The sequence below is a fragment of the Lolium rigidum genome, chromosome 6 (assembly GCF_022539505.1).
Source record: "Lolium rigidum isolate FL_2022 chromosome 6, APGP_CSIRO_Lrig_0.1, whole genome shotgun sequence".
NCBI classification, from domain to species: Eukaryota; Viridiplantae; Streptophyta; class Magnoliopsida; order Poales; family Poaceae; genus Lolium; species Lolium rigidum.
The window spans coordinates 88,247,205-88,273,351 of record NC_061513.1 but is presented as its reverse complement, the minus strand read 5'-3'; the positions used below and the strand labels follow the sequence as shown (position 1 = coordinate 88,273,351).

General features: G+C 46.9%; 1 pseudogene; it reads left to right on the top strand.

The window, feature by feature from the left end:
- LOC124666254 overlaps window positions 1–25,618 on the top strand; it is a 41,350-nt pseudogene extending 15,732 nt beyond the window's left edge.
- The last annotated feature ends 529 nt before the right edge of the window (window positions 25,619–26,147 follow it).

Sequence of the window (26,147 nt, the reverse complement as noted above, 5' to 3'; positions counted from 1 at the left end):
ACATAATATGATTACCTGCTTCGCGGATCTTGCTTGGTACGAGATCTTTACCAAGGCATGCCCTTTTATATTTCGTCGATGAACATTTATATTGCCCTTTTATCCTGTGTTGATGAAACTTCTCCCAAACAAAGTTTGGGAGCCTGATTATCTGTACATGCCTACAGCTTTTTATGTGTACATGTCTATTGTTGTATTAAGGGATATGTCTAATGATTATAACCTGTTATCTTCTTAGGTAATACTATCAAGGTCTGACCTACTTCAAGGAGCAAGGTGAACCAGGTGATTGTTGATCCACATGAACCTATGTTGCTTGGTTCTTTAATTGCATCCATATGTTGTATCTGCTGTCACTAATTGTTATTCTTTTCGTGCCAGCACATATCCAACCCATCAACATCAGGCATGGCAAAGGCGGGAAGAAGCAGGTAGCTGGTATGCGGCTTCATCCTAACATCATTGTGTCTAATTGATGCTTTTAATCGGGTCTTGGGGTTTTTTGGCTGCTGTACTGAATATTTACGTACCCTAGGATTAAATGAAACTAAAAGTTGAAAATTGCTATGATTAAACAATTTACCTTAGTTGTTCGAGTTGGCTTGCTTCTATGCATTTCAACCATCAATCTAATGGTTACATATTTTCTCATACATGTAAAGAAGCGCCCCTCACCGAGATAGAGAAGGACAGGGCAAGGACAATGATGCGGAACAACCGTGTCTTACAATCCATGGGTCTCCCCGCTGTAGTGTCAATTTTTAGGAAGTCACATGGTGGTCGAGGTGGAGGTCGTTCCACACTTTCAAATGATGAGTCATCTGCCATAACACAAGGCGAGAGCTCAGATTATCATCCGAGCAATGACCAATTGGTTGACCAGGAGGATGGGGAGGTTGAAGGGAGTATAGGGGAACACATTGAGAAGGTGCATTACGCTTATCATCTTTGGAGCGCGGCATTATTTGTATCTGTTTTCTTATTTCGTTTTGCTATAACTTTGTGATGTAATGCCATTTTGTTTTGCTATTTTTGCGAGGCATTGAAGGATCCCAAGAGTAGAAAGAAAAAGGCTTACGTTAGAAAGACAAGCCCGGGGAGGAGGAGTAAGAGGTTGCAAAAGGAACAAAGTTCAATGCCTCCTGTTAGAGTGTTTGCTGATGCTCCGGGAGGGGGAAAGAGGCATCCGGAACCTGTTGCTTGAAGTTCCTTCCAAAAGAGTCACCGAGGAGGACATCAAGTGAAGCGTACGCAACGAACAATGAAGATACTCCGCCCCGCAACAATCGCGAAGCTCACCGCGGATTGATGAAAGGATCGATGAAGCAAGCACTCGTTCGCGGGGACACGAGGTCCTACTGCATCGATGTCATGGTCCATCGGCACTTTGATTCCGATGGTTTTCTTGATCCCGAGGATGATGAAGGCAAGTTTTTGTTGGACAGCTTGTCCACACTATCTACTGCCTTTTTTGTTTATCTTTATAAACTCTTTTGGTTGTGGGTGCTTGCTTTCGACATGATCTTTGTATGTATGCTATTCGGTGGAACCACGCTGCGCGGTGGCCGTAAAAGGAAGGGCACCGGAGCTGGAGCGGATTTGCAAGGGGATGGGAGTCAAGCTTACCATTGAGATTCCTCCAGGGCTGAAACGTCCTGAGAAGCCTTTGCCTGCTGCCAAGTTTGCATCGGAGGGTGGAATGCTTGCAAGAGGCCAGATGCCGCTCCTTCCGCATTTCAAGTTGTACAAGAGGGATGAGAATTTGTTGGCCGACTTCGTTGGAAAGATGGGGGTAATCTTCTTCATCACCGGTTCATTTGTTAGATGATAGGAGTGCTTGCTTGATTGTTCATAGTTCATGATAACTAACCTCGTCCTTGCCCTTGTTTGCTTTGTAGGCAAATTTCAACATGGACACAGAGTCGGAAGACATCCAGAAGGCTTGCTATGACGTACTGCGGAAAGTGTCGAAGAACAGGCGCTACATCCTGAAAAGGGACTACTTCGACAAAGTACCAGCAAATGAAGTCAGCATCAAGTCCCCTGTTAAGGATGTCTCAGATGAAGAATGGGAAGCTCTAACTGCTCTGTGGGTAACCCCAAGACACGGGGTATGTTCTTTGCTTCAGTTGCAGTCATTAGTGCTTGCATGGTAGACATGATGCTCATCGTTATAGTGTGCACATTGCTTGAATATCATGATTGTGCCCTTCTGCGAGAACACATGTACCAAGAACAAGGACAGTCGTCTCTGCGGTCAAATTTGGCCAAAGAGCGGCTCTCGTAGCTATGCTTGCTCATCCGTATGCAAGCTGTAAGAACACTCTTACGGAATTTCCTTTGCATCTTACTCTTGTCTCCACAAGCTTATGTTCCGATTCTTGGTGAACATCATTTCCGAGAGGAGGAGCGCAGAGGTGAAGAGCTAGATGCGATCGACATCTTTAAGGCGACCCATCACGGCAAGAAGGATGGTTTCTCCGAGGAAGCTCTAGCCGCAATAGTAAGTGACTTGTTCATTTCACTTTTGTGAACCATTCTTGGACCTGCGCGTTTCCTGAATTGATGAATCTTTTGGAAATGGATCTCCAGTGCTGATATGGAAGCTGAGATGGCTATTCCTGTGCCGCGAAGGTGCACCGCCAAGGTCTGCAGTCGCTCGTTGTTGCAAAGGTTCTTAGCAAGGAAGCCAAGCACAGACACTTTCCCGAAGAATGCTTGGACTTCAGCCCAGTTCCACTCGTCAAGCTCAACAAGCCCACCGCAGCTGCCTGTATCGGCGCATGTTCATGACCCGGAAGCACGAGCTGAAGAGGTCCCGGGAGGAAGCTGAACGGATGAAGCGAGCGGTTTGCTGCCATCATGGAAGAAGCCGCTGCCCGGAAGGAGAAGCAAGCGGCAAATGAAGCCGCACAAGCTCGGCGTGACAAGGACTACATGGAGCTCCTCAAGCGGACCGAGGAAAGTGATAGGAGGCTTGCTCACATGATGTCCATCTTCGGAGCATCCGCGAATTAGCTCCTGCTGCTGGTCGTATCCCTTTTTTGTGTCCCGCCATGGAACTTGGTCATATCCTGGCAGCGTGACAATAACTTGGTCATATCTGTGAACTTCTTACTGTGAATCTGTGAACTTTCTTGGCATGTTGGTGAATCTGTGAACCTGGTCATTTTGCTGCTGTCACTCTGCTGTGAAATTTGCAGATTTGAAATGTTGTCTTTTATATTTTGCTGTTGAATTTCCTAATTTAATATATGCACTGTTGGGCTATTGTGGGCTCTTAAAAGGCCAAGGCCCAAAGTAGCCTAGAAATATATGGGCTCTTAAAAGGCTAGAGCCCAACAAATAATTAATTGTATTTTCGAAAAATGGGAGTTGAAAAGGCCAAAAAGGCCGAAGCCCAAAAAACTTGCGGGACCGTAAAAAGGCCAAAGCCCATAACTTTTATGGACCCAAAAAGGCCAAGGCCCAATATCTTTATGGACCCCAAAAAGGCTGTGGCCCAAAACCTTTGTGGACCCTATAAAGGCCTAGGCCCAAAATCTTAATGGACCCTAAAAGGCCAAGGCCCAAAACCATATTGGACCCTAAAAAGGCCAAGGCCCAAAACTGTAATGGGTCCTAAAAAGGCCACGGCCCAAAACTGTAATGGGTCCTAAAAAGGCCACGGCCCAAAACTGTAATGGGTCCTAAAAAGGCCACGGCCCAATGGAAATTGGCCCAGGCCCAGTAAGTACAGCAGCTAAAAAGGCCGTTGAAAAAAAAAAAGCTAAAAAGGCCGAGGTAATTGGGCCAGTTACGGGCCAAGGCCCAACAAAGCCGAAAAAATAATCGGAACTAATGGGCTCAGCCCACATAAGGAGCTGAATGGACCGGGCTGAATTCAAATAACGACGTTTCTAATTCGTCACAATTTTGCCACGTCGGATTGCCACGCTGGACTCGGGGCGAGTGCCCATGACGTTTTGGGAACGTCATGCGATCGGTGACATTTTAAAACGTCACAAAGGTCTACGACGTTTTCAAGTGGAACGTCTTAAGCACTCATTGCTGACTCCCAGCTTTCGACGTTTTGAAAGTTGTCACAATAACGTCACAAGTAGCCATTAGTGACGTTTCAGTGACACCTTTATTTCGTCAACTTATGGCAGATTTCTTGTAGTGTATCTGGTGCTCTGTTTTTGCTTCAAAGACTGGTAAGCATAGTCATGCTAAGTGAACTTTGTTGCCATTGATATATTCATCTGAGCGTCGCGAATCAACAACGGAGCAGGTCATGGAAGAGAGGAAGGAGGCGTGGTGATGTTGTGGCGAACGATGCCAGTCAGCGATGTAGCGCCGTCCACAGGCGACGACCAGGTCAAGCATGTCGATCCCCTCCCTCTCTCTCTCTCTCTCTCTCTCTCTCTCTCTCTCTCTCTCTCTCTCTCTCTCTCTCTCTCTCTCTCTCTCTCTCTCTCTCTCTCTCTCTCTCTCTCTCTCTCTCTCTCTCTCTCTCGTTGTGCACTGCCGTAGCTAAAATGGTTCATTTAGAGAAGGGAGTTTGACCAAGTTTTTATTTTCCTTAAGTTTTTACATTCTGTGATTCTGAATCAAATGTTACACATGTTAATGATTTTTCATGGCCCATGTTGTTAAGAAACATATTGTATTGTTTCCTTTTTATGAAAGCAATGTTGTTTTCTGACTGTGAGGTTCTCCATGCATATGGATTGATCATATTTTCAGTGTTCTGAAGTTTTCATATGAGGGTAGGCAGGTATAGATTAATGTTAAGGCATGAAAATTAGGGAAATGCTAATCGGTGTATTAGAAGTTTGCTCTTTGAATTTTGAGCATATCTACATGTTGCCATTGATTTTCTGTACTGGCAATGTATTTGGCTCATATGTGATGATAGATTTCTTGCAATGTACTGGCATAGATTAAGTTCGTGTAACTGTTATTACATTTTGTATATAATAATAATAATTAGCAAGTTACACTCATGTTTAGGGTACTAGCATTCAGAGTAAGAGTTAATCGTGCGCTGTCGGTATGGGTTACAGGAGTATTCTGTATTAACACATTTGTAAATGGGAAAATTTGTTGCTTTAAAGCATTTCTAATATTTTTGCATTACTTTGCACCATTGATTCATTGATCATGTCCTTATTCACATACTTTTTAGCATATGAAAATTCACACTCCAATGTAATATTAGTAAGTAGGCGATCTGGTTGCCATTATGGACATAAATACTGGTATTGCTTCTGCAGTTCATTTTTTTTAGCAAAATGTGTGTGTTCAATTTTTTTGTCAAGCTCTTAAAACAATTTTAATGGTCAAACTATTTAGTGGGTTTTTTGTGAGTACAAGCATGGGTGGATCTAACTCCCAGTGACACCGAGCGGCTGCCCAGGCTGCTCTGGCAAGTTTTTCTTAAATAGTAGTAGTGTACTTTTTTCAGGATGATTATATGCTCTTCACTTCCCTGGATGTAGTTTGAAGTGGCAAGGAGCTTTTGATTCGTGGCAGATAGGAAAGTCTGGTATATTAAATAGCCGTCGTATGCAATATGTGGTAGATATAATTCAGGCAAATCCCTCTTGAGTTGTTTCTCCTTATATAGCATGATACAACAATTGTCGCCTTTTATTCGCTTGCAATATGAGGTATAATCATGTTGCTGTTTTGAGTACAAGAAAATAAAGATCCCAGGCACTGAAAACATCTTTATTTGTTGCTGAACTGGATGGACACTTCTGATGTTGTTTTGCAATTATGATATATTCTGAATTTCTATTGGCAGGGTGGTGATGATCTCGCTCTCTAGACAGATTGGCAGAAGATGAAGCGGCTGCCGATTACTTGAAATTGTTTTAGTGTGTACCTTACTACTAAATCTAAGACATCTATATTGCATGGTTCATTGTAATCTGGCACCGTTGCCATAGAGTTTTATGATGACATTATTGTCACTTTACTTGCAATATTGTATTGTTGCTTTACTTGCAATATAGTTTTGTTGCTGCTTACAAAACTGTATTATTTCTGAATATTTCATTGCCATTCATGTAAATAATTACTACTTCTATTCATGACATCAATGTACCTTCAAAATATTTACTACTTCTATTGCCAGGGTGGTGATGATGTCGCGCACTGGCAGAAGATGAAGCTGATTACCTAAAATTGTTTTATTATGTGGCTTACTACTAAATCTAAGACATCTCTATTACTTGGTTCATTGCAATCTGATATTGCTGCCGTAAAGTTTTATGATGATATTACGTGGTAATTTTTAATATAAAAATAAACTAAAATTTATGGTTTAAATTCTGATTTGATTATGTCATTTGCGCGATAGCGCAACAGGTCATCTAGTAAGCATTAATGTGGGACAGGGTCCGAATCTAGACGCCAGGAGCCTACAACTTCTCCCAATCTTTCACTTCGCCGAGATCAGCGAGAGCAAGCTGAACAGGACGTTTAACATCTACAGCGACGGAGATATGCTGTTCCCAGACTACACCCCGTCGAAATACCCGATGGAAATGTACCAGGCCGGGCAGTTCCTGCAAAACGCCTCTGCGAACTTCTTATTGATCGAACAAGACAACCAACTCGAGTCTTCCACCCAGCATCAACGCGTTCGAGGTGTACTCGCTTGTTCGGATGGAGAATCGCACCACTGACTCCGATGATGGTAAGATTGGTGTACATACTGGTCGTGTTTTATACATTTGTCATGTATGTAGAAAATTAACATGATCATCATGTAGTTGGCAATGGTAATGAAACTGTCACGGTCTTCACTAAAGTAATAGGATCAAGTTTATCAACCAGCTGATTTAGTTGCACACTCGACTGCAAAGCAAACCATCTTCTAAAGGCAACTAATGGCCGTGTGCCATGGGAGGACCATAGTTGATAAATGAATTGGTACAATTTAATCAGATATATGATTAGATAATAATTTCTTCATAAATAATCTTATACAGCTATTTTATGCCGTCCATACTTGTTTCCCTTGTCTTTTACTGCTGTAGTAAAGTACGTACATGAATTAGCACACTTCAATCACATATATGATAATGTAATATACTTGTATATATAGAATGAGAGTGCAACTTCTTAAGCTAATATTTACATATTTTTAATACATACTATAAGCTAGCCAGCAAATTATACAGCAGCTTCTTCATGCCATTCACATTTTATGTTGTTTTCTACTGTTGTAGTCAATAAGATGAAAGAGATCAAGGTGCAATACAATTTGGGACGAATAGGCTGGAATGGAGATCCATGCTCCCCAAGAAACTATATATGGGAAGGTTTGACTTGCGACTACTCTAAGAGCCTCCCGAATCCGAGGATTGTCACGCTGTAAGAACATAATAAGGACTCGTACCATGTACATTTGAAATCTAAACATTTTATTTACTTTTAACATTTGAAGTTCCATTGAATCAACCCCAAGAAGTTAAAGCTCTGCAAAAGTTCCCTTTTAGTGTAAATGTTGTTCATGATATGCCCTTGATTCTTCTGTAACTTCAGAATAAGTATAAGAATATAGACACACTCAGTCACGTGTTGGGTAAGATCTTGACAACAAAGATAATTTAGTTAAAAAAATCCATGTAATCTAGTGTAAATCTTAACCTCTTAAAAAGTATTTACATGTGAAAATATATGTAAGCTCTATGAGTTCACTAAATTAATAGTACTTCCTAATGACATGAGTTTTTTTTAATAGAAACCTGTCTTCCAGCGGGCTGAAAGGTGTGTTAGCCATATCATTCATGAACATGGTATCCCTGGAAAACGTGTAAGTGGTCGGTGCCCACCACATAACACTAGACATTGAATGAGATATTGTTGACATCTATTTTTGACCCTAAGCACAAAACATATATAGGGATTTATCACACAACAACCTGACGGGAGCTATTCCAGACTATCAACTTAACTCACTCAAAATTCTGTAAGTCTGATTACATCTTTGGTTGGTGATATAATTATTAAATGAATGACTTTAACTATTATTTTTCAGCAACTTGTCCAATAACCAGCTAGATGGGCCAATCCCTGATTCTATTCTTCAAAGAGTTCGGGCTGGTTTGCTTGATTTAAGGTTTGGCATGCTCTTCTCCATAGTACCTCGCTCAATATACTTCAATTTTTTTATCAGACTAACAACTACGCCAAAAGGGAATAGGCTGAAACACTCATAGAAATAACTGGAAGTTTAACAACAATCGTTGGAAATAATAGTGTAAATTATTGATTAAAATTTAAAACACATTTAGTCCCTAGCCATGCCTTGCCAAACTAGCTACGCAAGTTGTACTTTCTACTTACGGCAACCCACACTTCTATGACACCATGCAACATGAGCACGAGTTGTCGTGCACATAATCTCTTGCTGGACGCCACTAAGGGCATCTCCAGCGGCCGAAAATGAGTCTGGCACCACCTCCAACGGCGCGACGCAAAGTGACCCACTAGTGGAAAACAGGGCTTCCGTGGGAGCCTTTTGTCGCGGGCGCGCCTGCACCCGCGACAAATGGCCTGGCCACGTCGCCCCGAAACCATGTGGAGCGCGCGGAGGCTTTTGTCGCGGCCTTTTGTCGCGGGCCGTACTACGACCCGCGACAAAAGGGTTAGGAGCGACGTGGCCACCCTTTTGTCGCGGGTCGTAATACGGCCCGCGACAAAATGTCCCCCCCTATATATATATAGAAGCAGCCAGCCACCCCCCCACCTCATTTTTTCCTTGGTGGTGAAGGTGGAGGTGTATGCTAGCTCATTTTTTCTACATGTGCACAAGAGGTGTTTGATGGAATGCTTGTGAGAGGGATGCCACTTGGTTTTATTTGATAAGATTTCTCCTTTTTTTGATCCTAAAAGGTTAGCAACTATTTTCTCGACTATATATATATGCACAGTCCGTACAATACTAATTTTAGCAAGGTGATTGCATCTGATACATATATAATTGTACTTATGATGCGAATGAGTCATCCATGGATGTACGGTAACCGATGTGCCCCCGCTTTCGCAGAGGGCGTGAATTCTTTCCTGCTTGTGGCCGAGGCCAACAAGTCGAAGCAAGGTTTTATGTGCTGTCCATGTCTAAAATGTAAGAACGAGAAGGATTACTCTTGCTCAAGAGACATTAAGAGCCACCTGCTTCGGTTTGGATTCATGTCCAGCTATAATGTTTGGACCAAGCACGGAGAAGAAGGGGTTATGATGGAAGACGGCGATGAGGAAGAAGATAATGATGACCAGTACCGATCTATGTTCTCTGAATGCTTTGATACCGCAATGGACGACAATGAAGAAGAAGGAGGTGAAGAACAGGCATCGGATGATCCCGTTGATGATGATCTTCGTCGGGCCATTTCGATGCAAGAAGAGACGCGTGGCACGGATAAGGAGAGGTTGCAGTTTGACAAGATGTTAGAGGACCACCACAAATTGTTGTACCCGGGTTGTGAAGATGGGCATAGAAAGCTGGGTAGCATATTGGAATTGCTGAAATGGAAGGCGAGAGGTCGGTGTGACTGACTCGGGATTTGAGAAATTGATGATAATATTAAAGAAGCTGTTTCCAAGGAATAATGAATTGCCCGTCGAGTACATATGAAGCAAAGAAGCTTGTCTGCCCTCTAGGATTAGATGTGCGGAAGATACATGCATGCATTAATGAGTCGTATCCTCTACCGCGGTGAGAAGTACGAGAATTTGAATAAATGTCCGATATGTGGTGCATTGCGGTATAAGATCAGAAAAGATGACCCTGGTGATGTTGAGGGCGAGCCACCCGGGAAGAGGGTTTCTGCGAAGGTGATGTGGTATGCTCCAATAATACCACGGTTGAAACGTTTGTTCAGAAACAAAGAGCATGCCAAGTTGTTGCGATGGCACATGGAAGAACGTAAGAAAGACGCGATGTTGAGGCACCCCGCTGATGGTCGGCGGTGGAGAAACATCGGGAGAGAGTTTCCGGATTTTGCGGGTGAGGCAAGGAACTTATACTTTGGTCTAAGTACGGATGGCATGAATCCTTTTGGGGAGCAGAGCTGCAGTCCACAAGCACTCGGCCCGTGACTCTATGTATCTACAACCTTCCTCCTTGGTTGTGCATGAAGCGGAAGTTCATTATGATGCCGGTGCTTATCCAAGGCCCAAAGCAACCGGGCAACGACATTGATGTGTACCTAAGACCATTAGTCGATGAACTTTTGGAGTTGTGGGCCAAACCAGGTGTACGTGTGTGGGATGAGCACACGGAGCAAGAATTTGACCTACGAGCGTTGCTATTCGTAACCATCAATGATTGGCCTGCTCTCGGTAACATTTCGGGACGGACGAACAAAGGATACAATGCATGCACACACTGTTTAGATGAGACTCGAAAGTAAATATTTGGGAAAAAGCGAGAAAAGTTGTGTACCCGTTCAATCGTCGTTTCCTTCCGCGCAAGCATCCCTTAAGGAAAAAAGGCAAGCATTTCGATGGCGAGGCGGACCGCCGTCCGAAGCCTGTCCCCCGTAGTGGTGCTTGATATATTTGACATGGTCAAGGATTTAAATGTTATCTTTGGAAAGGGTCCAGGCGGTCGACACTGTTCCGAAAGACGATGACGGACACGCGCCCATGTGGAAGAAGAAATCTATTTTCTGGGAGCTAGAATATTGGAAAGTCCTGGAAGTCCGCTCTGCAATCGACGTGATGCACCTGACCAAGAATCTTTGTGTGAATATTCTAGGTTTTCTGGGCGTGTATGGAAAGACAAAAGATACAACGAAGCACGGGAGGACCAGGAACTTCATAAAGGACGAAACGGCAATCATCCGGGGCGGTTTGTAGGGCCTGCCAGCCTATGCTCTTACCAAACAAGAGAAGGAGATCTTTTTTGAAGCCCTATTCGAGTATCAAGGTTCCGTCTGGTTTCTCGTCGAATATAAAGGGGATAGTAAATATGAAGGAGAAAAAATTCCAGAACCCGAAGTCCCATGACTGTCACGTGCTTATGACACAATTGCTTCCGATTGCATTGAGGGGACTTCTACCGGAAAATGTTCGACTAGCCATTGTGAAGATATGTGCATTCCTGAACGCAATTTCTCAGAAGGTAATGGATCCGAAACTTTGTCGGGATTACGGGAAGATGTGGTCCAATGTCTTGTCGGCTTCGAGTTGTTGTTCCCACCATCCTTCTTCAATATTATGACGCACCTCCTCGTTCACCTAGTTGAAGAGATTAGAATTCTCGGTCCTGTATTTCTACACAATATGTTCCCCTTCGAGAGGTTCATGGGAGTCTTAAAGAAATATGTTCATAACCGAGCTAGGCCGGAAGGAAGTATCTCAAAGGGCTACGGAACCGAGGAGGTCATTGAGTTTTGTGTTGACTTTCTTCCCGACCTTAAGCCGATTGGTGTTCCTGAATCTCGGTATGAGGGGAGGCTGACTGGAAAAGGCACACTAGGAAGGAAAACAACGGTGTGGAGGGACAAGATTTCTTTCAATCAAGCGCACTACACGGTTCTATACAATTCCAGCTTGGTGGCTCCGTACATCGAGAAACATAAGAATGTTTTACGAGAAATAAACCCGGGCCAGCCCGAGTCCTTGATTACACGTCAACACATGAATACCTTCGGCGGTTGGTTGCAAAGACATCTCATTAATGACCCATCTGCGGTGGAGCAGCTGTACTTGTTGGCCAGAGTTACCATCTTCAAACATATGTACATTCCAAGGGTACGAGATAAATGGGAATACATTTTACACGATCGACCAAGATAAAAAGAGCACCAACCAAAACAGCGGTGTCCGCTTCGATGCAACAGACGAGAATGGGCAGACCACCACATATTATGGATACATAGAGGAGATATGGGAACTTGACTATGGTCCCACTTTTAAGGTCCCTTTGTTTCGGTGCAAATGGGTGAAGCTCAGCGCTATACATGTTGACGATAAGTACGGTATGATAACAGTGGATCCCAACAATCTTGCGTACCCGGACGAGCCTTTTGTCCTAGCCAGCGAGGTGGCTCAAGTTTTCTACGTGAAGGACATGTCTAGCAAATCAAGAAAAAGAAATCAACAAAAGAATACATCAATCGAGGAGCCAAAGCGCCACATAGTTCTTTCGGGGAAAAGAAACATCGTGGGAGTGGATGACAAGACGGACATGTCGAGAAGATTATAATAAGTTTAAAGAAATTCCGCCCTTCACGGTGAAAATTGACCCAAGCATCTTGCTAAATGATGAAGATTCTCCATGGCTACGGCGTAGAAGATCACAACACTAGATGGCGATGTAATAATGTATTCTTCATATATAGTTCCCAAGACAATCTCTACATTTATGTAATAATGAAGATTAAACCGTGCTTGGCTTGTTGATCTGCTTGGCAAGGCGTATCGATGCTCCTTTTATAGGCACGGCACCGCTTGTACTTTGTCTTATTCCTTCGACGGACCGTCGTGCGCTACATGCTTTATCTCATCGAGCAGGTGCGTCCACCCACGCGTCCTTATCCTGCCGACAGCCTTTAGTCGCGGTTGCAGCCACCAACCGTGACAAAAGGTTACCGACACATCCTTATTATCCTGCCGACATCTTTAGTCGCGGTTGCAGCCACCAACCGTGACAAAAGGCCCTCCTAGATAAGCCTCCCCGGTCTTTTGTCGCGGTTTGAGCCTCCACCCGGGATGAAAGTTTCGCGCGCCACTTCGTTCCCGCCTATTTTCTTCCCGCATTCCCGCCATTTTTCCACTATATATATGTAGGCTTGGACTCTCATATCTGCAAACCTCATCACTCTCTCCCATGGCTTCCATCGTATGTCTAACACCCCGGGAGGCGGAGGCGCTTTGCGCCTCGAACTACCCCTGCCCGCCCGGCTACCGCGTCCCGACCGGCTGGTTGCTTGAGCGTCGGAGGCGTACCGGTCCCTCCTATCCCTGTAGGTGTGCCACGCGAGATGGCCATCACGAACCACTACTATTTCGAGCTCACGCCCGAGCAGCGGAGGAATCCCCGGTGGCATCCCGACTACGGCCCGACTTGGGACAGCTTCTTCATCAATCGGCGTGAGAGGGCGGTTGCCGAGTACGAGGAGGACGGCCCTCCTCCTTCGAACTTCAACGAGGCCGGCCGTCGGATGTGGTGGCGCGGCCGGACTCTCCAGAGCGTCCTGGCCTATCGTGGCCCCCGCCTGCGCTACCCTCAATCCCAGCCCACGCGTGGTCATCCGCCGAGGTTCGACAACCGCGACCCCGATGCTAGCGACGATGATGTCGGCGACTTTGATGACTACAGTGGCGACGTGTATAGGACTAGGCACGACTATGATTGAATGGCTCCAACATTCGAATCTGGCCATGTATCTTATTTTTCAGTTGAGCTCTGTACTTTAATTTCAGTTCAATCGTAATAAATTTCGTGTCAACCACTTTATTGAACAAAAACAACCGACAACGACTTTATAAACTAAATTTAAACTAATAGAACCGACAACGACTTTATTGAAATTACAATAAAATAGATAAATTACTAGTCTAGTCTCTACTCGTCGTCGGAGGTTGTCTCCGTCCAAAGGTCATCCCACCGAGGGTCGTTTTCGGTCCAAGTTGTATTCGAGTTCTCGAGCTCGAAGGCGGCGACGGCCCGACGGTGCCGCCTGTTGGACCTGCGTTGTGCCCTAAGGTTAGCAAAGAACGCGTCGGGGGACCGCGCCCTCCACCGGCGCATCAACCGCTCGTCGCGCTCGGCGATGGCGATCCTGCGCTGCACCCGGCGATGCCGGCGACGGTCCTCGTCGGTGACGAGGCACGGCGGTGGCGCGAGGAACTCCGCCTCCTCTAGCGATTCAACATCCGGGAAGTTCATGTCGTGCCCTGGCCGCCGAAAGCGCCACGCCGCCGCGTCGTAAGCGCGCGCCGCCTCTTCCGGCGTGTTGTACGTGCCGAGGGTGAGGCGGAAGCCACCGGCGCGTATCTCGGCGGTGAACCTACCGCTCGGATGCACTCGAACGCCACGGAAACCGGACGCCCCTCGACGACATGGAGGCATCCCGGAGATGAATGAGCGGAGGCGGTGGCGACGTGTGGTTGCGCCCGCACTCGTCGCTCTATATAGTGCCCGCGGGGCATGGCACGTGTCGGCGGTGGCTACACGTCGCACGCCGGCGTCGGCGGGGTGAGGCACGTGTCAGCGGTGGCTACACGTCGCACGCCGGCGGCGGCATGTGGCGAGGCACGTGTAAGCTACGGGTACACACGTCGCACGCGGGCAGCGACGACGGGGCGAGGCACGTGGAAGCAGCGGCGACACGTGGCGAGGCACGTGTAAGCCACGGCTACACACGTCGCACGCCGGCAGCGACGGAGCGAGGCGCGTGGAAGAGGCGGCGACACGTGGAAGAGGCGGCGACGCGTGGAAGATGCAACTAGTTATATGGATGTCATATTCATGTTCATTGTATTTTTCGACAAATTTTCATATATAACACTTTTCTATTTGATTTACCATTTAAAAGTTATTGAAATAAGAAAAAACAAAAAAGGAAAAAAGAAAAAAGAAAAAATAACGAGCTGATCCGTGTCCAACTGCTCCGGGCCGTTGGATTCAAACGGCCGGAGCCGTTGGATGCGGAGTGCCACGGATCGGCCAAAGGGCCTTTAGTCGCGGGCGGTGGCTCAACCCGCGACAAAAGACCCCCCCTTTTGTCGCGGGTGGTAGCTCAACCCGCGATTAAAGGGGGGCCTTTTGTCGCGGGTTGAGCCACCACCCGCGACAAAAGGGGTGGAGGTATAAAAACCTCCGCGCGTCGCGGGCGAAGCCACAACCCGCAACTGGAGGCCAACCCTAGCTACACCCTTGCCGCCAGGCTGCCGAAATTTGGAGCGCCGCCGCCGCCGCCAACGCCGACGCGCCGCCGCGCCCTCGACGTCCTCCTCGACGTCCTCCTCTGCCGCCGCGCCCTCGACGTCCTCCTCTGCCACCGCCGCGCCCTTGGCCGCCGCCGCGCCGCGCCTCGCCCTCGGCCGCCGCCGCCAACGCCGACGCGCCGCCGCGCCCTCGACGTCCTCCTCGACGTCCTCCTCTGCCGCCGCGCCCTCGACGTCCTCCTCTGCCACCGCCGCGCCCTTGGCCGCCGCCGCGCCTCGCCTCGCCCTCGGCCGCCGCGCCTCGCCTCGCCCTCGGCCGCCGCCGCCGCCGCCTCGCATCGCCCTCGGGCCGCCGCCGCCACCTCGCCTCGCCGTCGGTCGCCCCTACAGAGAGGTAGCGCCCTGGCCGCCGCCTCTCGGGGCACTTTTTTTTCTTTTTTTAATTACTATAATTTTGTTTTAGTTTATAAATTTTTGTAATTGTTTTAGTTTTAGTTTTTATGTAATAATTAGTAGTTAGTTTAATAGTTAGTTTAATAGTTTTTAGGTTTTACTTGTTTTAGTTCTTTTAGTTTTTATGTAATAATTAGTAGTTAGTTTAATAGTTTTTAGGTTTTAGTTGTTTTAGTTTTTTCCTTACGCGACGTGCCGTATCAATATAGGTGGGTATATATACATGGGCTCGATATGGGTTTCGATGGACCCAACACAAAGAAAAACAAATATGCCCCCTCAACTTAGTTTAGGGGGAGCACCGGAGCAACCCTCTTTAGTTAGTTATTTAGTGTATTTAGTTAGTTATTTAGTGTATTTAGTTATATGTATTTAGCCATAGTGGACGACTCCCTCTCGCGAACACCCCCGACGCCGACACCCTCTCCTCTCCCTCCCTCTCGCGCTCGTCCCGTGCTCCCTCTCCCTCTCGCGATCACTCGACGCCGCAACTCCCCTCTCTCTCCCTCTCCTCTACCTCTCGCGAACACCCCCGACGCCGACACCGGCCCTCTCCTCTCCCTCTCGCGTAATCGCCCTCGTCCCGTGCTCCCTCTCCCTCTCGCGATCACTCGACGCTGCAACTCCCTCTCTCTCCCTCTCCTCTACCTCTCGCGAACACCCGAGCCTCTCGCAAACACGCGTCGCCGACACCCTCTCCCTCTCGCAAACACGTGTCAGCGATTAAGGTTAGGGTTTGGTTTGTGTTTGATTAGGGTTAGGGTTTGGTTTGTGTTTGATTAGGGTTAGGGTTTGGTTTGTGTTTGAACATGTACTTATCGATTTAATTCTTTTGCGAAACAATGGATCAATTCGAACGGGACTTGGAACGAGGAAGACATATTCGCGGACATAATCCGCGATGGTACGTAAGCCGACCGAGCCGACTCCGGTGATGGAGAAGCCCGCGGCTCCGGTCATGGAGAAGCCGACGGCTCCGGTCACGGAGAAGCCGACGACGGCTCCGGTGACGGAGAAGCTGACGGCTCCGATCATGACGAGGTATTAATGGAATTCTATATGTACATATGTATTGAGGCATTAGTATAGAGGCATTAATGCAATTCTATATGTATTCTCTTAGGCCTCCGAAGATAAGATAGAGAAACGAGGCCCGGCAAAGAAGTTGACCAAGAAAGACCACTTCACAATTGAAGCTATATCACCGGAAGGCCAACCGGTGGTACCCGAGAATGTCGGAGTGAAGTTCAAAAATCAGTGCGGAGTTGTGGTTAGAGATCGTGTCCCGATCCACCGTCGGAGAATGGAACAAGACGAAGAATGTGTCCGAAAATCAGGTTGCCGATAGGTACAAAGACACACTTTTCGGAGACCTGATGGCACATTTCACTTTGCCGGATTTGGGATCGGAGTCTGAGAATGCTAAGCAGCGAGAGCTAGTGAAGAAATGGGCTCTTAAGAAGATGGGGGAACTTTTCCGGGCGTATAAGAACCGGTTATGGAAAAATTATAAGAAAGACAAGAAGCCTCCATTATTCGAGAACTACCTAGCGAAGCGAGAGCATAACCGGGAAGAATTTGTGAGGTACAAAGAATCGGAGGAGGCTGTGAACTCGTCGGCGAAAAACAAGAAGAATGCAAGCGAGAAGAAGTATCACCATCATACGGGGCGAGGGGGCTACGGAAGAGCCATGCCTAAGTGGGATGCACAAGAGGCCGAGATGGAGCTGAACGGGATCACTCCAGAACCCACGCGAGAAGGATGGGACACAAGGGCTCGAAATTGGTTCCTCGCGCATGGGCCGTGAGTATGACATGAAGACAGGGAACATTGTTGAAAGTGACACCGGGGTTAGGGTACCCAGGCAAAAATGGATTGAAGTGACGACAGATATAAAGGCGGGAAAACTAAAGTTTGCTCCCGATAGAGAGAAAGACTTGTTGACGCTTGTCCTCGGTAATCCTGAGAAGGGAGGACGAACAAGAGGCTTCGGCCCTAGTGTTCCGTGGTCGCTTGGGTTTCCGGCCGACGCGGAGACTTATAGAAGCCGAGCGAGAGCTAAACAACGCCAGCTGGAGGTGCGAGAATGACCGGATGGCCGAGTTCCAACGCCGACTTGACCAGCGAGCGGCGGGAGCTTCGAGCGGCGAGCAGCGGGAGATAAATGAACTAAAAGGACAGCGCCCGCCGGATAATACCGCTGAAATATCTCAGCGACGAGACGAGCGAGCGTGGCCGACTCGGAGGCCCCTCCTACACGGATGATGATAGATGCCGGTCCTGGCGACCCCTTCGATGGAATCAAGGAGCAAACACCTTGTGATCTCCATGAGGTGTTCGGGAAGGTTTCGTTAAGGTGGCGGTCGGCTATGTCTTACCGGCATTTGGACCTGAAGGTGAGCCGGCAACATGGCATGGCAATCCGATTCCAGCTGGATATGCTCGTGTCGGGGTGGATTCAGCTTGTCCCGTCGTGGGGGACATTGGAGCTCGATATCCCTGGAGGTGATGGGGGGCTTACACTCGGAGAGGTGCTTGGGAGAAATCATTCTCCGGGAAAAGAAGAATATCAAGCTGCCGGGCTGGGTAGCACCTAGTACCGGTCGTCCCGAGCAGGTCACCATCACCTCCTCCGGGTGATCGCAGGCCACCATCACCTCCTCCTACCGATCACATGTCGCCACCATCACCCCGTGGGTACGACGTCGACCACGACATCGGTAGTCCATCTCCATCTCCAGCGCCGCCGCCTCCGCCCAAAAAGACTCGGAATGCACCCAGCCGGAAGCGTTTCAAGAGTCCTGTCCCCAAGAGGTCGCCCCTCCCAAAAGTACCAAAGGTTCCTCCCCCCGTCCTTACGATCGTACCCGGAGGAAAATGATGCCATTGTTAAGAAAATCAATTATGATTTTTTTCATAAGCCAAAACCTCCAGCGCCGAGCCATACACGGAGAAGCAAATAGCATATGCTACTAGTTTTCTGAACACACCATCGCAGTATGACTTACACGAGAAGAAGGATGACTATACACGCACTCTTGCGAAGGTAATTGACACAAAGAATGCTGAAAAGGCTAAGGAGAAGGACATTGCTGGCACGAGCAAATCATCAGCTAGAAGTGCAACTGAGAATAAGTCAACTTCAACAAGTGCACCCCTCAAGGCCAAGCAAACGACAAAAGGCAAAAAGAGAAAGGAAGTTCCCCTCCTCGGTGCTCAGCCCAAACAATCGATCCCACCACTCAAAGTGCTTAATGTTTCCAAGCTGTACCAGGAACATGGTGGTTTCAATATGGAAGAAGCTGCAAAGCTAGCGGCTGCACTGTGACGTTACCGTGGAGGAATTGATGTATGCAGCGGATGCTGCAGTACCCACTGCTGATATAGCTCCTAAATTTGTCTACGGGGCCGACTTGGTCAGCACGGAGCAGCTGCTTAAACTGCCAACACATATGCGGAATTTGCATCAGTGGTACCTTGATGCATGCAAGGAGAACATAAGGTTCATCGTGGCGAGTATACCATGGGAATATTACTACCGAAAGGAGGAGATCCATATTGAGATGAATGAACTCTGGCAGTTATTCAATCTAGATGCCCTCGACAAATCTCTCATGAGTTGCTATTGCTTGTAAGTTGTTAACTACATATAAGTTCATTTTCATTCAGTTCATGTTCGTTTTCATTGCATATATATACTCATTATATCTTATGTGTTCTCTTATGCGAGTCGAAGATCAGTGAATGCAAAAGTAATAATATTATCAATATTGGGTTTATTGACCCGGATAAAGTACATGCTCAAACGGTAAAGTTTAATGCCCAAGAAACGGGGGAAACCTACTAAGGTTTTTGGGGGAGCAATATTTCTGTGATTCAATATTGTTTCCTTACAACTACGAGTGAGAGTCTTAATGATCTTTATGCACATTCAATTTTTCTTACTCGATGTTAAGTGTAATTCCTGACGTATATGCATAACATGTGCAGCTTCCACTGGATTCTACTAGACATTCAACTCTGATAAGGGACTAGTTGAGGTAAAAGACCCACCGAGTAGAGGCGTGGACGGGTTCCGGGACTTGCGAAGTTGCTCCAAGTGTAATTTCCTTCATCGCCGCGCTTTATCATTCGTGAGATATCAATTAATTATCCACTCATTCAATCATTCTTTTGCACGGCAGGGCTTGGACCGCTTTCAAGAGACATCGTAAGAACGAAACCCGGGCGGAGAAGCTAACATTTACTCCTGTACCGTGCCCCCAGCAGCCACAAGGGACGAATCTATGTGGATACTACGTTTGCGAGTCCATTCGCATGTTAACCATCGAGAAGCAGAACAATAATAAATTCAACGTAAGTTCACAACTTTATTTATTATCATCAATATTTCGTTATCAAGACCGATATAGTCATACTCATCTCATTTTCGTATATAGGTCGAGTTCATGCGGGACAGACTCCAACCAAAGGAACACGCACTAGGAATCGCGGAGGAACTGGCGGGACTTTTGATTAAAGATGTACTAAACAACAAAGGCTTGTTTAGTCCAAATAGATGCTCTACCTCCAAATAGACGGTCGTTAGTACCGCTTGTCGATCGTGAGCTAAATGTATATATATATGTAAGGGCTACATGTAAAGAGGAATCGACTTTTGCATCCAACATTTGTTTGATCGATCTATATATATATATATATTGAATGAACGTGTACAATTTCTAGTAGCGTACAAATATATGCAACTTTTATTTTCGAACGAAGAAAATGATATAACAGGCGGTCGGTGGCGGGGGGGAGGGGTGCTGCACCCCTCAAACCCTAAAGCGAAGCGTTGTGCGCGCGCCACGTAGAGGGCCTTTTGTCGCGGGTGGTAATACCGCCCGCGACAAAAGGGCTCGTGCCCTGCGCGCCGGGCGGCTGCCACGTGGTGGACCTTATGTCGCGGGTCGTAAGTGACCCGGGATAAAAGGCCTCCCTTTTATCGCGCCTTGCTTGTCGCGGCTGGCCGCCCGCGACAAAAGGCCCTAACCACCCGGATCAAAAGGCCTGTTTTCCACTAGTGACCGGACCGTCTGCAGAGACGCAAACCCGACGCATATTTGCGGTAGGTTTGCGTCTCTGCGGACGCGCAAAGTATCCGCTCGCGTCTCCATCAGGTCCGTCTGGTAGCGAGCCTACATCGAGGGCATCGCTTCGGCATCCATCGCTTCGCGGTCAGCGCTTCCGCGTCTGCGCCGCAGCATTCGCCATCAATGGCGCGGCTACCTGTTCTGCGCGCGCACTGGCGGGCGGCGGCTAGGCTTCTGCGCTGCCTTCAATGGCATCGTACCCCGCGCGCGACCGGTCTTAAAAGGCCACCGGCCCCGTTCCTCCTTCGCCCACACCTCCACTCGCACCACCACCGCCGCAGCGCCATGGGGAAGAAGAACGACTTTGAGGCATCCGGCAGCAGCACCAAGAAGGGGGAGCGGACGCAGAGGGTGCCGCTGCCCGTCATGCTGGGGAGGCTGATGCACGGGAAATGGGTGCCGTGTGAGGCCTGTTCGGGCGTGCAATTGCCTGGCGGCTGGCGGCTCAGCTGCCGCCGGGTGCCTGTCCCTCCCATCCCTGCGCAAGCCAGATCGGACCGTGGAGATCCGGCGAAGGAGGCGGTACCTGCCGCTGGACCTCCGCGCCGATCCGGCGTACGCCATCGACTCTGAAAGTTGGCGTACCTATCTCTCGACCGAGAGGGATCCGAGGAGGAGGGCGGGCTTCATGGGCGACAGGGATTTTCCCTTCGACCGTCCACCACCGACTCGTCCACGAAGACAGCAGGCGCCGACGCGTCGTGACCAGACATCGACGCGTGCGCAGTACAACAACGACGACGACTACGACGACGACGGCGATGACTACATCGAGGCGATGGCGTACCATAACGAGGAGGTCAAGGACGACATCGAAGACTACGTCGCGGTCGTCTTCCACGAATGGCAGCAGGCCATGGCGGAGGGCCGCAAATTTGAGTTCTCCGAGAACATGACGGACGGCGAGATGGCGAAGCTCGGCGTCCTCGTCTCCGAGAACGGCCCACTTGTGCAGCCGCCGCTGCACCGCTACGCCACCGGGCCTGTCGGAGGATGAAGCCCTTCGACTGGTGCTCCAGGACTCGGCCGCGCCACAACCGCCGCCGTACAACCCCTGGGCTCCTCCTCCACAGCCGCATCCCTGGGCGCCTCCACCGCCGCCACAGCCGCATCCCTGGGCGCCTCCACCGCCGCCACAGCCACAGCCCTGGGCGCCTCCACCGCAGCCACAGCCCTGGGCGCAACAGCCAGCCCTGGGCGCCTCCACCTCCAGCACCGCCGGCGCGCCCGGCGGACGCTCCCCCGGTTTCCAAGTGGTCGTGGATGGTACCGGAGCTTATCGTGCTCGACAGCGACGACAAGCAGCAGTAGGCGCACCCGTTTAGGGTTTATTTTCATGTTTTCAACTATGCAAATTATTTTTTCATGTTAAAAAAATGATTCGGCCAAAAAAATGCGTCATGCCGCTGGAGCCACCCCCGACGCAAACGGACGCACGGTCGATTTTAACCATTTCGGCCGACGCAAACGGACGCGTGCGGATATTTCCGGACGCTAAAATGCGTCGCGCCGCTGGAGATGCCCTAACCTTTGGCGGTCAATTTGAGTGCCAATCAAGTATATATCATACCACACTTTTGCAGTTGCATTGATGGATCCAAACATGCTCTCAGATATATGTACCAACATATAGTAACTACTCAACGATCACAGAACAAAGGTTTGCAACATCGATCTACATTTGGTGTCACAGAACAAAGGTCGCTTATTAAAAAATATCAAAAGTTTAAAAAATCGGCTTTCTGTTAAAAAACCTTGACACTACTCAAACTTTGGCTCAAAGTTGGTTGACTTGCCTAACTCAATTCACATGAGGTGTCACGGAGTTTCTATATCTTAGATTTTAACCCTCCAACAATAGGTGTGTAGGAAATGTTGACAAAATGGCGTCGAGGCCTATGTGTTTTGATTTCTTTTGATTTGTCGTCTTTTCTTAACTTGTGATCCTCAAAATTAAAAAATCTTAAAGTAATATTTAGACGTAACATATACACTACCTTGATATTACACACTAAAAAGAGCACAATCAGGACATGTTAAATAAAAAACAACAATGCAGAAATGAATTAAAGATATTCGGATTTTGTACATTTTTGTTTTCTAAGAGTAGAATAGTCATATCCTCAGTCCAAACCAGTACGCCTAATCTATTCCCAAATTAGACCGTGAATCCATCCAGCTGCTAGCTTGTTGATTGCAAACATACATGCATACGTGTACAACCTTGCTATTGCATCCCAGGTCTGCACGCGCGCAATGTCTCGCCGCACCGCCGGTTCACTCATCCCGGCTGCTCGCCGCGAATTTTGTTATGACCCAGAACCAGTTGAAGTCGCTGTTGTTCCTGAAGGCAATCACGTCGCCTGACTCGATTCCCCATCTTGCAGAAGCTCCTGCTCTTCTCGTGAATCATCCCAACTCGAATGTTCCAATCGGTAGCTTGAGTTTTTTTAAACATGAGAGGATGGGACCGGCCTATTAGTAACTACTACCTCTGTCCGGATTTAATTGACGTGAAAATGTTCATTAGCCTTCTCCCCCCACGTCAATTAAATAGGAACGGAGGGAGTACACACGTAATCATGCAGTTTCTTACTTTAGAGGTAGAGATTTGTAGAAGATCTCTTAGCTCTTAGCAGGTTAGCTGTGTTACAAAATGGAGGTATGCTATAAACTTATAATCATAGTTTTATAGAAGCGGCTGCAGCTAAGATATTTGAGCTAATCTATAGCTATGTTGTGTAATTGTGTTACTAGATTAGAAGGCAATCCCATATGCTCAAAATTCAAAGATACGTACTGCTCAAATAATAATAATAAGAAGAAGAGCATACAAATCTTGCTCATCGCAGTGATAGTTCCTGTAGTACTGATATCCCTCCTAGCAGTGATGTGCATTCTCTGGACGTTATGCTGGAAAGGTAACACAAAATCCCAAGCTCCAAAATTCTGTCATCAATGAAAGTGTGTGTATGGAAGCTTAATACCTAAAGTTTTAAGTAAAATATAACTTCTTGATTCTGCAGGGAAATCAGGAGACAGTGAGGACTATGCTATGTATGAAGAAGAAACCCCCCTACATATTGACATCAGAAGGTTCACCTATGCAGAGCTGAAGCTCATAACAGATGAATTCAAAACAATTGTTGGAAAAGGTGGTTTCGGTATTGTTTATTATGGCACACTAGAAAATGGTGACGAAGTAGCTGTTAAGGTGCTTATGGAGACATCAATAGCAGAGTCAAAAGACTTCCTCCCAGAGGTATAACACGAAACCAACTAGGCCGAATCATTTCAGTCTTCAATACAAAGTAAACCATAAGCATGAAAGTCATATAAACCCTTTAAACAAGTCCATATTCAATAAATACAATTGGTTTCAGCTCTGGTAATGTTCGGTAATTACATGTGTTGCCCCAGGTACAAACGTTGTCCAAAGTTCATCACAAGAATCTTGTGGCTTTGAAAGGATATTGCCAAAACAAGAAATGCCTCGCACTCGTTTATGACTTCATGTCCAGAGGAAATCTTCAACAGCTTATCAGAGGAGGTTTATCTCTTAATTTTTAGCCTTTTCTCAAAGTTTTTATAAAGCATGTTTGACTTAGTACAATTAACCAATCCAATTTTCTCTTTGTTATGCTTGCTAAGTTGTATTTCAATTTTCGTAGAGACCTTTTGTACTTTAGCTAATTGAAGTGTAATCCTCAATCAAATCAACAAAAAGTACAATCTAAAATGGAAGATGACCAAATAAGGGTTTTAATTCCTGCAAAACCAACAATTAAAAGGAGACCTAGACGCCAATAGCTCTTATTAACCCTTGGAAATCACCTACACTTTTATCAATATATAATACTTCATAGCGCAATATAAAAATCTGCAGGACTGAATCATAACTCATAAGTATAAAAGTGAAACTAAACTAGTCTGGCTTTTGACTCCTACTGCAAACTGTATATTCTTTTAAAAACTGGATTCCTTGTTAAAGGTATGATTGGTTGCCTGCATGGATTTTTTTTTGCTGTTGCTGCTAGTAAATGCATTTGAGATAGTGGACCTAGTTTACTCTGTATAGATAAAAGAGTAAGAACTAAGTCTAGGCCACAATAGGTGCATTCTTGGGGATGCACATTTTTAAGTCATAATCATGACATGGTAATAGATATGTGTCTAACAAATAGAGGAGACCACAGTTACATTCCCAAGTCATAATCATGACATGATGATCACAACTCACAAATACCATGCATATATATGAAGGCACTTACATTAATCTGGTATGTCTTGATGCAGGAGACGACTATAGCTTGAACTGGGAACAACGACTTCATATTGCACTTGATTCTGCACAAGGTCCACATTTAAATTACATATTTACCTTGAGTTCACATATATGCAAGTGTGTGCTCTGACAAAGTATAAGTTTCAATAAACTACAGGACTGGAGTATCTACATGAATCATGCACCCCATCAATAGTTCATAGAGATGTGAAGACCCCCAACATCCTTCTGGACAAGAATCTAGTGGGGATAATATCTGATTTTGGGCTTTCAAGGGCTTTTAATGATGCTCACACGCACATATCTACTGTTGCTGCTGGCACTCTTGGCTACCTCGACCCTGAGTACCATGCAACTTTCCAACTCACAGTCAAGACAGATGTATATAGCTTCGGCATCGCGCTCTTGGAGGTCATCACTGGCCAGCCCCCGGTAGTGATAGAGCCCCCTCATACCTTCCACCTACCAAATTGGGTACGCCAAAAGATTTCCAAAGGCAGTATTCATGATATCATAGATAAGAGACTATTGGGTCTGTACGACGCTAGTTCCATGCAGAGTGTAGTGGACCTTGGAATGAACTGCGTCGAAAACGCAGCCATTGACAGGCCAACCATGACGGAGGTCGTTTCAAGGCTGAAAGTGTGGTTGCCGGCAGTTTCAAGCGAAAAGCAGTCTGTTTCTGCTTCATCTCGGCGTGTAGACTCTATGGATGCCGAAATTCGAAAGCAGTTCCAATTGACGATTTCTGAGGAGGAGAGCTCCTTCATGTCTGGTTATACCGGCGGGCCGTCAGAATTAAACCCCTTATCTGGACGGTGAAAGGAAAATGCTTACCAAGTTATTTGTACATCTGGTTAGATAAAAAGTTGCGTAATTTACTCAACTGTATCTTCATTTTCTTGTCTATAAACCGTCATTTTATTTCCAGTTACTAATCTTTCCTGTTTACTACTTGGGTGGGGGATGAGATTGATTGGTATTTCTGTATGAACTTTGGTGTTTAGTTGGGAGTAATTTTCAAACATGAAGCATCTTCTTCCATGTGAGAACACGGTGATTCTATTGCTACTAGGAACTATTAACTGAAACTCACGCATTAACTCCCAAATCAGCCCTAGAACAAGTGGTCAGCTCAAGCATTGCTGCTTAAGAATTCCGTGGTTTTACTTTTACCGCTAATATAATTAGATTAAGGTATGTGCTGCTACTATCAATAAAGCTGTGTAGATGAACAAGCTTGAGCATATGTGGTTGCACCGGGCGGCCGAGTCGGGCGTCCGGCCTCCAGCGACGACGATTAGGTACGGCATGTGTTGCATTTCCTCCCGTGCATAGCATCAGGTTTTTCATAGTTCAGGCGGTATAGCAACTACAT